The sequence below is a fragment of the Symphalangus syndactylus genome, chromosome 11 (assembly GCF_028878055.3).
Source record: "Symphalangus syndactylus isolate Jambi chromosome 11, NHGRI_mSymSyn1-v2.1_pri, whole genome shotgun sequence".
Taxonomy (NCBI): Eukaryota; Metazoa; Chordata; class Mammalia; order Primates; family Hylobatidae; genus Symphalangus; species Symphalangus syndactylus.
In genome coordinates this window covers 68,745,810-68,761,997 of record NC_072433.2, presented here as the reverse complement: position 1 = coordinate 68,761,997, position 16,188 = coordinate 68,745,810, and the positions used below count along the sequence as shown (strand labels likewise).

The 16,188-nt window shown below is 45.1% G+C and overlaps 1 protein-coding gene across 1 annotated transcript in view; it reads right to left on the bottom strand.

Annotated features, from left to right (window-relative positions):
• Positions 1–16,188, bottom strand: part of RASGRF2 (Ras protein specific guanine nucleotide releasing factor 2) — a 273,318-nt gene that overhangs the window by 33,201 nt on the left and 223,929 nt on the right. The window lies entirely within an intron of this gene.

Below are 16,188 nucleotides of genomic sequence, written 5' to 3'. Positions count from 1 at the left end.
ATGAAATCTGCCAAGACACTATTTGAAGCATGACAAATGGTCGCAGTTGAATAGCTGCTTTGCTGCTGATGATATAAATCAGACTCTGATATAATGCAAAGCAGAATCTCTGATAGCGGAGTATGAAATGGAAGAATTTTTGCCATCCATAATTTTTGCTTACATTTGCATAGGTTTTTACCATGTACAAAGTGACCTTTAGTATATAATTTTTTGTTGTCATTTGTTTGTTTTTGAGACAGAGTCTCACTCTGTTGCCCAGGCTGGAGTGTGGCACAATCTGGGCTCACTGTGGCCTCTGCTTCCCAGGTTCAATGGATTCTCATACCTCAGCCTCCCGAATAGCTGTGACTACAGGTGCACACCACCACGCTGAGCTAATTTTTGTATTTTTTGTAGAGACGGGGTTTTGCCATGTTAGCCAGGCTGGTCTCAAACTCCTGACCTCAAATGATCTGCCCTTCTTGGCCTCCCAAAGTGCTGCGGTTACAGGCATGAGCCACAGTGCCCGGCCGTGTATATAATTTTAATCCTTTCTTAGCTGACCCAGCATCAGACAAGTCAGGAACCATAATCTCATGGTCTCCCATCACATATGGGCCACAGAGGCTGAAGAGAGGTGATCACATGGGCTGAGATGAGAAGCATGGGGAAATGGAGGGGCTGGGACAAGAACACTGACTCCTTCATAGTCCTTTATACTTGCCCTTCTCAAACTGTCATGTGCACAGGGCTCACTAGGGGTTGTGGCTACAATTAGATTCTGATTCAGGGGATCTGGAACAGGGATAAGGATTCTGCGTTTCCAACAAGCTCCCGGGTGATGCTGATGCTGCTGGCCCGGGGTCCACCTTTTGAGTAGCAAGACCTTACATTACCTTTATCTACCAAAAAAAAAAAAAAAAGGTCACGCAAAACAAACAAACAAACAAAACCTCAAAAAGTAAAAGAAATCTAGATCTTCTGATGTACTACCTAGAATGATTTTATTTTTTACAAATGCATGTAAAATACAGAATTGGTCATTCAAAAGGCCCTGTTGAAAATATAGTAGCTGCTCCTCAATAAAAAGAAATCTAAAGCAGCAAAAAGACATTTACCCTATTTAAATCCAGAGATAAGTGATTCCTAATGTCTAGCTGACAGCCATGTTCTAACTGCCCGGCATGAAATTTTTGGCTACATTTCCCCAAGTCCTGAAACGGTGGAATAAGACGTACCCGAGCGCCTTCTCGGAGGCAGCAATCGAGGCGCCCACAAGATGGCGCTCCCGGGTCAGCGTTGGCTCTGGCGCGGGCCCCTGGGTGGAGCCCGCAGGCCTGGAGGAGGGATGTCGCCTGCCCATGTTTATGACACGAAGCCGCACGAAGCCTCATGCGCTAGGAGAGCGAATCCATGGCACCCAAGAGACCCCGAGGTACTTATTGAAGTTATCAAAGCAAGAGCGTCTAATTTAGTTTTTGTTTTCCAATTCCTGAAGCAGGGATGCGGAGACAGAGGATTCGAACAGAGAAACCGCCCTGCTCTCAAAGGTGGAGGGCTCAGAAAATACAAGACGTTTATATTTCATTCTCTGAAAAGGAGCCCATAGCTCTTGTTCCTTCAAAAAGAATTACTGAGCAACTCAACAAACAAGGCTCTGCAGTGGAGGCAGAGCAGCAGACTTCTGGGGGGGTTGCACATGAAAGAAACATTAACAAAAGAAACCAAGAGAGGCTTGAGGAGGGCATCCATCTGCAAGGGGCCCCCCTTGGGGACGCCCTACTGACCCTTAGGAGAGGCTGGGCCTGGAAACGCAGGTCCAGAAACCACCTGCAAAAAGCGGGTAGTTCTGGCCAGGAACAAGACAAAAACTGTCAAGGGATGGAGTGTGGCACCCAGCACACGCTTAGGAGCAAAACGTTGTCCACTGATGATGCCAGAATCTTCCAAGGGAGAGATGCTATTGTGAGATGAGTCTATTTTACCAAAATTGTATTGACTGTACTCAACATGTTCACAAATAATTAGGAAAATCAGCATTTTCCCTGGATCGGTTAAAAAAAAAAAAGAACAAAAAACAAACAAACAAAAAAAGTCCTAAAGTAATTGTAAGTAAGACAGTGAGAGGTTGCCCCATGTTAGGTAATTTTTTTTTTGAGACAGGGTCTCACTCTGTCACCCAGGCTGGAGTGCAATAGTGTGATCATGGCTCACTGCAGTCTCGACCTCCTGGGCTCAAGGGATTCCCCCCACCTTGGCCTCCCAAGCAGCTGGGACTACAGGCACATGCTACCATGCCCAGTTAATTTTTAAGATTTTTTTTAGAGATGGGGCTCTCTCTATGCTGCCCAGGCTGGTCTCCAACTCCTGGGCTCAAGCAATCCACCTGCCTTGGCCTCCGGAAATGCTGGGATTACAGATGTGAGCCGCCACACCTGGCCACATTTTAGCTACTCTATTATCTCATTTAATCGTCACTAGCAATCCTGCAACATATTTACTATCATGATTTCCATTTTGCCTATGGGGAAATCCAGGTACAGAAAATCTAGGTATCTTATCCAAGGTCACACAGTTAGCAACTGGCAGGCCCATGACTTAGATCCAGGCTAAGCTCTTGGCTAAAGCCTGAGTTTTTAACTGCTAAACCACTCAGCCTCTTGAGAAAAAGCAACTATCGGGCTGGGCACGGTGGCTCATGCCAGTAATCCCAGCACTAAGGGAAGCTGAGGCGGGTGGATCTACCTGAGGTCAGGAGTTCAAGACCAGCCTGACCAACATGGTGAAACCCCATCCCTATTAAAAAATATAAAAGTTAGCCGGGCATGGTGGTGGGCGCCTGTAATCCAAGCTACTCAGGAGGCTGAGGCAGGAGAATCACTTGAACTCAGGAGGCAGAGGTTGCAGTGAGCCAAGATCATGCCATTACACTCCCACCTGGGTGACAGAGCGAGACTCCATCTCAAAAAAAAAAGCAGCTATCAGTGACTTAGTGGCTTGGGAAGGGAAGGCTGAAATGTCAAACAGTCGGTGAGCCTGGAACTATTTCCCTTCACTGATGACCATTTGAGACAGGGATCTGGAAACTGTGGTTTCCAGTCTGAATAAACTAGTTTGCATTAATGAGGCTAGTACACCAGAAAGATCATCTGCAAAGCAATAAATCAGATTTTCTAGCACTTTAAAACGAATCCCTGTTGATAGCTTAGGCATTTTAGAAATGATATTCATTCTTTCAGGAGAGCAGGGTAGTCATTAGTAATTTACTATACATGGCCAAGGGAACTCTAGGACATTGGGAAAATCTGATTCTATAAACACAGTTTGAGGCTAAAGAGAATTATGAGAGTAATTTTCTCAGTGTAATAAGTACAGTATATTCCTAACGGTGGCCAGAGGTTTTAAAAGGAAAGTGGAAATACTGCAGAGTGGATTAAAATCACACAAATAATTTTAAAATCTGGAACAAAGAGCTTATAAAGAAGGACTCAGGATGTGTTGAGCTCAGAAATAAGAGGTGGGGGTTTCACTTAATGATTTTCAAGAAAATGAAAAACATACCACTATTTTCTGTCTTGACTACACAAGATGAAGAATTTAAATTGTGGTGTAGAGTTAGGTTAGACTCGGGCCAGTTTGTAAACTGGGAAGCTGAGGCAAAGGCACTGAATGATCACGATATATGCAGATCAGCCTTGACAGGTCTGGGGTACACAGGTTTGCATTCCTCATGTTCATGAACTAGAGACAACCTCCTAAACCAAGGTGGTTTGCAACTCTTCTGAGGAGAGGAGACCTTATTCAAAACTTTAACATTGAAACCCTATTCCAGGGGAGATTGTGCTGGCTAAAACCTGGGATGGGAGCCCCTGCAGGGGACCTGCTCACCTTGCCCACCAGCCACCACCGCTGGCCTGCCTGCGTCGGCGCCACCCTGGGGCAACAGGGACTCTGAATCAGGACTTCTCGCTGGAAGAGTGAAAGGGCAGGGTTTTCTGGCATTTTCCATTGCCTAACTACAAAAATATTTTAAAAGCCTCATTGTTCACATGATGAAAAAGAACATTCTAATAGAAAAACATAAGGAAGGGCAATAAGTTTGGAATTAAACCCTACTCAGCAATACGACAGTAATTCTAAACTTTCCAATACACGTTCAACACTTACTAGTCATTAACTACTCATCAGGTTCTTGAATCTTCAAAGAGGAACAGAATGTAGAGAAAATATATGCCTGAAAATCATCTAGGGACTTATGTTTCAGGTAGTAAAACCTACAGACAATTAAACCCCAAATCTGGTCAGCTCTGTACCTTGCTCCTGGTCAGCCCTCAAACATTTGTTGAATGAATGCATAAAAGTCCATCGGGGAGAATACTTGACTTTGAGACAAGTGGTAACAAGCTACCTAAGTTTTACACTGGTGGTTTGGGAAATTAGTTTAGCAGATGTGAAGTGGGAGGCTACTGGGAGAAGGCACAGCGAAAACGTGGAAGATATGTTAGAACAAAAATAACTGGGAAGAGGCAAATGGTAATGAATGACACTAATTCAGTGAGAAGGAAAAAACCCATCTACAAAACTATTTATTTGATCATTTGCTGACAAATGACTCTGCATTTGAATGACTGCTAAAATTCAGCCCCTAGTTCTGAACAGCTGTGCATACAGCAATCTTTAAATACTGCCCCACGACCCTGGAATCAGATTGCCTTCAAGCTTACATCTTTACGCCCCAAAAGGGAATCAGTTTAAAAAGCATTTACCAGAAAAAAAGAGAATTTTTTTTTTTCAGATGCTATGTTTTCCATTAGGTAGGTGGTAAATTTATATGGATTGTCGTTTTTAAGAAAATGACAAAGACCAGAGGGAAAAAGAAAAGTCTGGAAGGGCGTCCTTTTATTGCCGATATTTAAAACTGTATTTAACTTTCTTAGTTAAGTAATGCCCTCTGCCAACAAAATTATCTTTGAGTTTAACTCTAACATAACTAGAAAGTAGTCTATTAGTTATACTTTTGTTTTTACCCTGATCCATAGGAGGGAAAAAGACTGACAAAGAAAGCTGGTGGGTGCATCCTTCTTCCTTCCCCACGGAGAAGACGCACTCAGAGTTATAGGAAGTAGCATCTTTGACATTCACCCAAGGAGAGACTTTATGCAAAGAGATTGGGAGCTATAAGTTAGTGACATCTGAGAGCAGAGTATACAGGACAGGAACACAAAGAGAAAGGCAACAGGCAAGGCAGAGCCGTGGGGCCTTGAAAACCAGTTGATACACAAATGTTAAGTCAGCTCTTGGCATTCTGAGGCAGCTCTGAAGTGATGGAGAGCACTGAAGTGATGGAGGTCCAGGCCTGGTCGGATCAAACAAGGACCAGGGGATGTCAGGATCATTGTTCCCCATGCTGAGGGTTGCATGCCACAGTCTCCAGAAATGCTTCCAAGGTCCAAGAGTGATTACGAGAGTGGGGAGACAAATTAGGAAAAATAAGGGCTCTCCATGGCACTTGCATCAGAAAACTCTTACAACAGAGATAAGCTATCGAAGTACATAAAATTCCATCAACAAAATCCATCCACAAAAGGTTAAGGAATCCCACTAGTTCAATGGGGAAAACGTTTCTGTTTCGGCAGCTAATGAAAATGGAAAATCAGTGCCATTGAAGGCACGCTTCCTAAAAGCTTAAATCTAGCTTATGCTGGCTTAATAAATCCTGCTGTAAATGTCTCACTGTAAGGAGAGCTTAAAGGATAACAATAGGAATGTATAAAAGATAAAAAACTTTGGTAAGTAGTTCAAGGAACTAGGATTTTCTTACTTGGTTGGTTGTTTGCCTGGACCAGAGAAAAAGAATAAAAATCTATCTTTGGAATTAAAAAAAAGGAAAAGAAAATCCATACTTATCAGACAATAGTTTCTTACATTTCATATTTTCCAGAGATATGACAAATAATTCATTTGTGCATTATAACTCCACACAGATAATTGTGCCAATTTTACAAATGTGGAAACTAGCAAGCTAACAATGGAATCCAAACTAGTGTGCAAGTTTCCAGGTTTCTCTCCTCATCTGAGACCTTTTTGACCCATGAATCTCTGAAGAACTAAAGTGAAATGTGACGCCTAAGGCATCTGTTCTGAGGGGAGAAGGAGAGGGCAGTGGTCAGTAAAAGATCACAGCAGGACCCAGCACTGCTGTAAAGATAAGGGTCAGCCTATGTGTCCAGGAAATCAGAAGGGGCCAAAAGGAACTGAAGTTGCCGGCCTGTTTAAATTAAATGGAGCATTCTCTATTTCATTTCAGCGGCTGTCATGGGAAATCTGTTTGTGAACAAACACTGGTGTGTGCCTGGTGAATGTTTGGGATCTCTTAGCTGAGATAAGCAGAGGCTGACAGTGTGTCGACAGCTAGAAGTGAATGGGTGCTGATGAATAATAAAAGGGTGAGACCGACATAAAAAGTATGTCAGGCGCAGTGGCTCACGCCTGTAATCCCAGCACTTTGGAAAGTTGAGGCAAGTGGATCACAGGGTCAGGAGTTCGAGACCAGCCTGGTCAATATGGTGAAACCCCGTCTCTACTAAAAATACAAAAAAGTTAGCTTGGTGTGGTGGCACATGCCTGTAATCCCAGCTACTTGGGAGGCTGGCTGAGGCAGGAGAATTGCTTGAACCTGGGAGGTATAGGTTGCAGTGAGCCAAGATTGCGCCACTGCACTCCAGCCAGGAGATAGAGCGAGACTCCGTCTCCAAAAAAAAAAAAGGATATAGGCCACCGATTATCCTCTGACATGGTGATTGTATAAAATCATCTGTGGCTAGGCACAGTGGCTCATGGCTGTAATCCCAGCACTTTGGGAGGCAGAGGTGGAAGGATCACTTGAGGCAAGGGGTAGGTCAAGGCTATAGTGAGCTACCATCGCACCACTGCCCTCCAGCCTGGGTGACAGAACAAGACCCCATCTCTAAAAAAAAAGAAACACACACACAAAAAAACAACAAAAAAACCGTAAAACACCATTTGCAAGGTTGAAGCAGTAGACAACTCATTAGTCATTTAAAAACATTTCATAGCTGCTAGCACCTCACATTGAGACTAAATTTTATCTTCTTATTCCTGGTATCCCCATCAGTCCCACCAGCTGGGGACGTGCCCAGGAGCCTTGTGGCACTCTGTGGCCCCTGAGAAGTGGGCAGCATCTCACCCACTTATCAAGGTGGGATTTCTGGGGTCTTGAGGCTTCAAGAACAGTGGGGGTTTCCTGGCCCTTCACCGCAGGCAGCTCTGACTGTACCTCCTGCAGGCAGGTGGCCTGGGGAGGTTGGCCGGGGCGTCTGCTGGGAGGTGTAGTGGTTATCAGCAGGGGCACAGCACTCCTCCCTGCACCAGCCTTTAGCAAGTACAAATCCTTTGAGCAACACAAAATAGACTCAGGGTCAAAAGTAACTTTCCTAAGGAAAGACTGAGAAACAGGGAAAGCATTGGCAGTGTTGACATGTGCTATTCTCACTGTCCTGAGTCAGAAGCGGGTTTTTATGTTTCACATTTTGAGCGGTCTGCATCTCAACAGTTGGCCTGCAAGATGGAGAGGCTGCGAGATTGGGGGTTCCCGGCAAAAACTGTGCAGCCAGACGGCGGGGACTGAAAACTGCTGCTGCCATTTGCTATCGGTGGAACCTCAGGGAAATGGTTCAGTCTGAGCTTCCATTTCCCCATCTGTAAAGCAGTGGAATAACAATATCGACCTCCTCTCCCTCAAACAAGTGGAGTCATGGTAAGTGACTTAATATTTGAAAACGACTTAAAACAGTGTCTAATATAAAGTAAGTGATACAGTGTGTGTTTTTTTTTTTTAATTGGGTTTCTGTCATTCAGAATCCGTCCTCACAGAGGAAACTACCTACCTTCATTCTAAGAATCAGGTTCTCAAGTCACCCATAAAAGACCATGTGCCCCGTATCATAACTAAACCGATACCAAACTTCAGGCTGCTCCTAGATGACTTCTGTGCAATTCAATGGTTTGTCCTCCTTGCTCAGAGTCCTAGTGACACACTTCTCCCCTGGAAGTCTCATTCAGCCATGGTGAAGGCTTAGGGAAAGGGGCTTGTAAAGTCTTGAACTTCTTCAGGAAGTGGGGACAAGAAGCCCCATTCACGGCAGAGAGGCATCTTTCTCCTACAAAGATCTCAAAGGTCAGGCCCCCCTGTGCTGAGATTGACTTGCAAATGGAAGAGAAGATCCACTCTTTAAGGGCAGAGACCAGGACACAAGTGTGACGGAAAAGTACCCTGTGGCCGACCGCCACGAGCCCGGATGGATGAGGAGGGCAGGGCTGGAAGCAGGCCAGGAGCCGTCAGGAGAGGTGACAGCAGCTGCCTGCTCAATAGCTGGCTGTTTCTTTGGCTTCTCATTCTCCCACCCACACCAAAAATTCTGTGCTGTGTTTGTTCTGGCCCAACCTCCATTTCAGATTTGAACAATGGACAAGAACAAGGAACAAACCTGAACTCAGTGCTCTAATTCAACACTGCATGTTGTGTTTCACTAGGCAATGCCAAATAATCAACAACAAAATTTAGAAGGGGCCCCTGTCATCTGTCAAAATAAGAAACGGAAGAGACGAACCCTGTCCACTCACATTTTGGGAAAATCTGATCCCTGAGACCTTGAACGCACTAAGTAGAGGCCATCACAGCGGCATGCACTTTTCCACCTTAACGAGTCAGAGGACATGTCCCCACTTTACCTCAGACCTGGGACTGCAGCCCCAAAGCCTAAACTCTGTGGGGCAGACAGATGCTCACTGGTTGGTTCCTTTACTGGGAAAGAGCCATGGTCTTCTCTGAGATAACACCAACTCTGAGGTTACGTAAAGGTTTTGCTTTCCTCTCCACAAACCTAACATAGGTGTGCCCCCTTCAGCAGGTTTATTGCTGGAGCCATCGTGGAGACCACCCGGTCGGGTTCTTGTTTCAGAGGAATGAGGCACTGTGGGAGACTGGAAGGAATTTTGACGGCTGGGTCTGTTTCCCCATGGTACTTTTGAGTGGTCTAGAACTGTGCTGTTTATACTGAAACCATTAGTCACGTGGGACTATTAACATTTAATTCCATTCAATAACACTAAAACTCCAGCTTTTTAGCCACGCTAGCTACATTCCAAGTGATCAATTAGCTGCATGTGGCTAGAGGCACTGGGCACCATGATATAGAACATTTCCACCATCACAGCAAGTTTACCTGGGCGATGCTGACTGAACCCCTTTGAGACTTACGTGGTTCACTGGTCAAATGGGGGTAACAGCATTTGGCCTGCTTGAAGGTCTGGGTTTGGACCAGATGCCGCTTTCACAAGCTTATCTCTATCAAGAGCAGCATCCGCAGTGCTTTGAGCCTCCATCTGTAATGGCTACTCTGTATGTTTTAACTCACATAATCCTCACCCTCCTACAGAGGAAAAAGTGGCATTAATCCCCATTTCTACAGATGAAGAAATGGAGGCGTGGAGGAGCTAAATAGTTTGCTCAGACATAGCCAGTAAATGCCAGAGCAGGGATTTCCATCAAGATCACCCTAATTTCACAGCTCCAACAGGATTCGAAGTCCCCCCAGCTCTGAGATCTCTGCTACAAAGACACATTAGGACTGAATTTAACTCCTCCTGTGATTTTTGGAGATGTAAAAGTCTCACCTCAGCTGCTATGAGTGACTAGAGTGGGGTTGTAAGACCCGCTAATTCCTGTCTTCTACCTCAGACTATATTTATTTGTTAATTGTGTTATGACAGTGTTACGGAATATATATTTTAACGAAAGAGTGATAAGGACTCTGTTTTCTGTGTGTGCGCCGGTGTGTGTCTGTGTTTATAGGATAAAGTATATATAAAACCCTCTTATAATGGGAAAAGGGTGCATATACGTAAAACATACCATAAGCAATGCTAAATGTAAAAGAACAAACTGAGAGAAATGAATATCATTTGACAGACAAAGGATTTTGTCCTGAATATATAAAAAGCTCATAATGGGAACAATACTAAAACTAATAGAGCATGGGGTAACACTCAGGAAGAGGGGCAGAGGTTTGGAGTCTCCCTCAGGTGCTGGAAATGTCCCAGATCTTGACCTGCGTGGCAGTTACATGGGCATATACACAGGCAGAAAGTCACTGACCTACATACTGAAGTTTATTGCCCTTTACATGCAGTATGTGATATTTCAGTAAAATTGCCAAAAAGCATGTTACCTGAAATGTAAACTCAAGTTATTCATGTGTCTCTTTGTTCACCATAAAATGAATGTAAGAGAACTGGAGTGAGTTAGAAATACAACAGCTGAGCTATTTTGATAGATTTTGTGAAATTGCTCTCCCAAGGGACCCTAGACTCCCTGTATCATAAGTAATAATGGAATCATCAAATGGCATTCCTGCTTCTTGCCAGTCCCAGTAAACCAGTCGATAGTCTATCCTTCCCCACCTGACATGGAGTTCTGGGCAGGCACCAATGTCTTTCAGTACTTTTTAGTTACAAGAATGGTGTCATTTCAACAGTCAAAATGTCCAGTCCAGTATATTCTTCAAAACTTCAGTCCAGCCCCTTTCTAGCCCTGGCGTGGGCTGCTTCCAACCTGGTGGCCTGCACAGGAGGCCCTTTCTCCACCACCTCTCCACTAGCTGGCTATTGCTTCTGATCCTGCAGCTCAGGTCCAGGGGAAAGCAATAATTTAGTGTGATAGTGTAGGGGGGCCCAGCCCTGGCTCTCTCTAGATGTGGCAGGTGGGCAGTGGCCAGCTTTTCTTGTGTGGGGCACTTCGGTGAGATTTTGGAGACCTCTCTGTGGGAGACTTAGGGCCAGCTCCCCTGACCCTGGCAATGTCTGTCCTCCTGTGAGTCATTTTCAACTCCCCCAGGCCCCGGGCTACCAGTAGTCTGCTTCACCCAGCGTCTGTCTACGCATCACCCCTCCAGGCCGTCCTCTTGGGCAGCATGCAGGGCCATCCAGATTGGACTCCCCATGGACCCATCTGGTTCACTGAAACACATATGAATGCAGCTCACTCCTAGCATCCACCACTCTTCACTTTGCCCAGCGAGCACCTTTCACCTTAACAGGGGAGGCTAGCTGGGTGGTTTCCCTGAAGCGTTTCTCATGTGGCTAGAAGTGAAAAGGAGGCATCTCCCCACCTTTCCCATAGTGGTAGGGAACTTACACAGATGGCCCTCTCTGGAAATCTCCCTCTCCTTGACCTCTCCTACCTCAACTTCCCACAGGTGGGTGATCACAATTGCTAGCAGGATTGATTTCACGAGCTCTTAGCTGGTCTTGCTTAGGTGGCCTAGCCACTCCATTAAGGCCATGCAGGCTGTTGCTGCTACCTATTGTACCTGCCCCTGTGCCTTTGGTCCTCTGCCTGAACGTCAGAAACAATCTGAAGAATTCGATTTAACAGCCGGCCATACACATAATTATGTTAAGTCCAGTGGCTGTTAGTGGGCATTTTCCCAATGGCTGGAAGCCTCTTGAGGTCAGAGACTGCCTGGATCTTGGTCACTCCCACACCTACCCCAATGTCTGGAACATTCTGGTGCCCAATTCTTATTAGTGAATGAATCAAGGAGGTGAGAAAACAGAAAAAGGAGTAGCAGTGTTCCTCTGTAAACTCCTTTGGGGAGGAGATTTTTATGTAGGTAGGTCATTTTTGTCTGATCTCATGTTTTAAAAACATTCCCCTAGGCCTACAATTAAGAAAATATGTGACTGTTTCATTCTCGGCCACTTGTCATTCAGACAGCACCCAGAGCCTGATGGAGCCAGTGGTAACCTGCAGACACAGCTGCACTCTTTTACCAGCGTCACCCATAGTCTGTGAAATTCCTTGAATAAATGGACAGAGCATCTCTTCAGAATTGGTTGGTCAATACGATAATTGAGGAAAACAAAAATTGCTATAGATCATACGTGAAAGGCCTTCGACAGAGGCTTGTGCCCAGATCTTAAATGTCTATAGCCAGCCCCCACCCATCTGTCTGTGCACAGAGGACAAAAGCAATCACGGGAGCATTTGGTTAATAGCACTACAGGTCTGACACCTGCAGGGACCTGGGAATTGTGTAAATGATACGTAAGGCCTCCCAGCAGGAGATGCTCAAGAAGCATGTAGACCTCTAATGAAAACACTTCCTTTACTTAGACTGTCTAAACACACAGCCCTGATTTCTGATCCATTAGTGATTATAGTCTCTGTCTGGGCTGACTTTGGAAACTTTAAAGGCTAGAAAATGACCTCCAGGAGAGAATGAACAATGGAAACATTAAACTATAAGCTCAATTTGACAAGTATTTACTGGGCATCTGCCATGTGTTCAGCATTGCAGAACTATGTGAAAGGAGATGCAAAGATGAATGAGACAAGCAAGGAGCTTACAGGCTGGTTGTAGGGTGATGAAATATGCATCTCTCTTGTCCAAAGCCAAAAGGGATTTCATCACACACATCAATATTAGCTTTATGCTTAATTCAACATCACCTTTAACTTCATCACATCCTTGGGAGAGGTAAAGCAGGGATGGTTGTTCCCATTTTCAGAAGAGGAAACTAACACCCGAAGAGGTGGGAAGACCAGCTTGGGGCCCCACAGGAGCTACAGTGGCAGAGCTGGAATAAGAGTACTGGTCCCCTGACTCTGGGCTGCTGCTCCCTCTGCTGGAAGGTGTAACAAAATCAGGAGCAATAGGCCAGAATGTATTCACACAGGAAGATTTTTAGAACCCCCTAAAAATGGAACATCCTAGCCTCCCCAAATATTAACTAAAGAAAAAACTAGAAGGCTCCAGAAGATGAAATGCTATCCTAGCACCACATGGGGTAGAGTTAGGAGGTGACATCCTGGGGCATGCTTATTTCTCTGGAGAACAAACCCCTAACCCCCATAATTCTGCAACTTTTTAATTCTCCTGAATAAAGCTCAGGGTAGTATCTGCCAATATTAGTTACCTTTGATGAGAAATGAGAAATAATTACACAATGTCGAATACTCTGTGGTAGCCTTGATTCTCTAGATTTGTGGGTAAATCTACATCTTGATTGATGTAGATCTACAGCTTTTCTGTTTCTAGAAATCGAAGTGGGCTGGGCGCGGTGGCTCACGCTTGTAATCCCAGCACTTTGGGAGGCCGAGGCGGGCGGATCACGAGGTCAGGAGATCGAGACCACGGTGAAACCCCGTCTCTACTAAAAAATACAAAAAAATTAGCCGGGCGCGGTGGCGGGCGCCTGTAGTCCCAGCTACTCGGAGGCTGAGGCAGGAGAATGGCGTGAACCCAGGAGGCAGAGCTTGCAGTGAGCCGAGATTGCGCCACTGCACTCCAGCCCGGGCGACAGAGCGAGACTCTGTCTCAAAAAAAAAAAAAAAAAAAAAAAAAAAAAAAGAAATCGAAGTGACCTCCCTGGGTAGTTCACCATGTGAGAAAAAAATGTAATTGTTACCATGCTTGGCTGTAGTTTTAAGATGAGTACAACTTCCTACTCATTTTTTAAAAGCTACCGATTCAAAACAATCAGGCTGCCACAATAATGCTATATTCTTCCTTAGATGGACTCAACTAGTACAAAGTGAATCAGATAATTAAAAATCATCTTATCCAAGCCCTTCGCTTTATGATGTGAAAACCAAAGACAATAAGGGTGAGGGTTGGTTGGCAGTTGGATTATAGCACAGGTTTTCAGACCAGCAGTCCCATCTACAGCTACATGCTGCCTTGGGAGAGTAAAGACCTGCAGATAAACTTGGATGAGGATACCAAGATGGGCTGTTACTCTGAAAGCACCCTAACAGTCAGCTTGCTTAGGCTCCATGAAGCCAGGGCCACCTTCACATCTTCTGAATGAAATGGCCCAGGCTAGGCCCACAGTTGGTGAGAGGAGGCAGTGTGCACACAATGAGGCCCGAAGACTGTGAGCTGAGAGCAGCTCTGTCTATTTGAATCATTTACCAATCCATCACCAAGAGCCTGCCTTTACTTGCTCAAACTGCCCATTGTGGAGGCCAAATGATTACCAGGCAGCCATAAGTGAGTCAGTAAAAGGAAGAAAGGGAATCTGGACACTCAAGCCAGCCAAAAGGAAAAAAAAATGCCCTAAAGCAATTCCCATTAAGTGGAAATTTCACAGAAATGTCCTGCACACGGTCGTGTACTCATACAGAGAGGATGAGGAAGGTGACAGGAGATGCACATGACAAGGTTACACCAGGGCATTGATAACCAGCCATAGAGCCCTGAGGCCCACTCACGCATGCAGGGGAGGTAAGGAAAGACCTTGAAGGAAGAACTTCCTTGGGCACGTCAGTGAACGCAACAAACAGCCAGGGTCTGTATTTTACCCAATGGTGAGGTCAGAAGAGAAGACTGGATCCCTGAGCTATTTACATTACTCACCTATGCCCGTGCTGGAGGGAAGAGTCTGAGGAGCTGGGATCCCTCTAACTGGAATTGGAGATGGACAAGCTTGCTCATGTATAAGCACAGCTGCAGTCACTCAGGTCGCAAAGCATCTGAACCGTCTAAACAATTCAGCTGCCAAATCAGGTGGCAAAGCTTACTGTAAAATTCTTTATTGTAAACCACGGCTTCCATACACTAATCTCTCCCCATCTATGAATCTTCTTTATCAAAAATAAAAAAACCCCAGCATCCTGTCATTTGCTTTGTGGTACTTTTATAGCTATTGTAAAAATTATATGTGAATTGGGAGGGATTCCTGTTTGAGATAATTAGAAAAAGAGGGCACTGGGGATTGAGAAAAGGGAAGTAAGGTGGATAGGGAAGCAAGGCTGGAGGGCTCTGGGGAGATTTGGAAGGCAGGAGGGGAGCTGAGGCCAGGGGAGAGAACCAGCTGAGCCTTGTCAATCGAAGCTACTTTGCATCTTAGAAGCCACTGTGGGCCCCAGGAATTAACTGTCAAGATTCTTGAGAAAAAAATCAGAGAGGAATAAGATGGACCATCAGACAGTGGAAAAACTGTAAATGCTAAAACTCATTATAGTGTCTTATCTGCAGTGAGGCAAAATGGATTTACCAGCAGCTCACTGAGACTACAGGGAAAAGAGACTAGACATTTCTCATGCGCTAAGGATGGTTCTTGGAATTTGAATCACATAGGATTAAATTTTTTCTATTTATTTAAGATGTGTAAGATGGAATGTTTACATTATTTAGTATGCTATCTTTATTACTTTAATTAATATTTAAGAACTTTTATGGGCTTACTTGTGGTGAGGCATAAATGCCACTTTTCCTAATTAGTAAATTCCCTTACCACAGGCATTTCAGGAGGCTGCCCTCATGCTGACCCTACTGAATAGACTGTCACTACCGAGGACCACGCAGCAGACACGTGATGGGCTCTGTGAATATAGTGGCAAAAACTGCAATTACTTTGGCACCAACCTAATAATAAAGACCTGGGAATACCTCCCCATGGGAGTGCCATTTATAATACACGATTCTCATTAGCGGACTGGCAATTTGATTATATTTCCTTTCATATATGCTGCACATGTTCTGCTGTGAGCCAGGCAGGGCCCATTCTCTCTCTCAAACGCTCCTTGCAGGATGCCAGGCAGATGGGTGTCCAGGAGCCTGGTATGTGGCAGTGGGTAAGAAAAGCATTATGCATGCATCACATCGGGGGAGCAAAGTGGCACCTGACTTGTTTTGTGAAAGGGGAATAAATTCTACAAACGTGCACCAAAAACATAAACAGATAACAAGTGGGTGTCCTGTCAGTGTAACACAATTTAAAAACAGCATTGGGAACCAAAACATCAAAGGGCATGAGGCAAAATATCTCCAGAATCAGGCCCAGAAAGCAGTCCCTGACCAGATCCCAGAGTGTTATTTACCTCCAAGGGGGATCGTGAGGTTTGTGTCTAGTTGGGTGGGGGGTGGGGATACCACTGCAGCTGGCAGCCTCTCAAGCATAGCTCCACTTACAGAGAAGACCCTGTGAAAGGTCCTCCCAGGGGAGGTGGCACAGTACAGTGGCCTTGCTGTGGCTCAGGTGCCCATGGGTGAGTGCTGTTTCCTCAGAAGATGCAGGGACAGGGGAACCCCGTTTCCCTGTGTCATGTCATTTGCAGATCTGAAACAGTGGATGTTGGCAAGACACTTGTGTCTGCTTTGATCTGTATGCCTAGCCTAT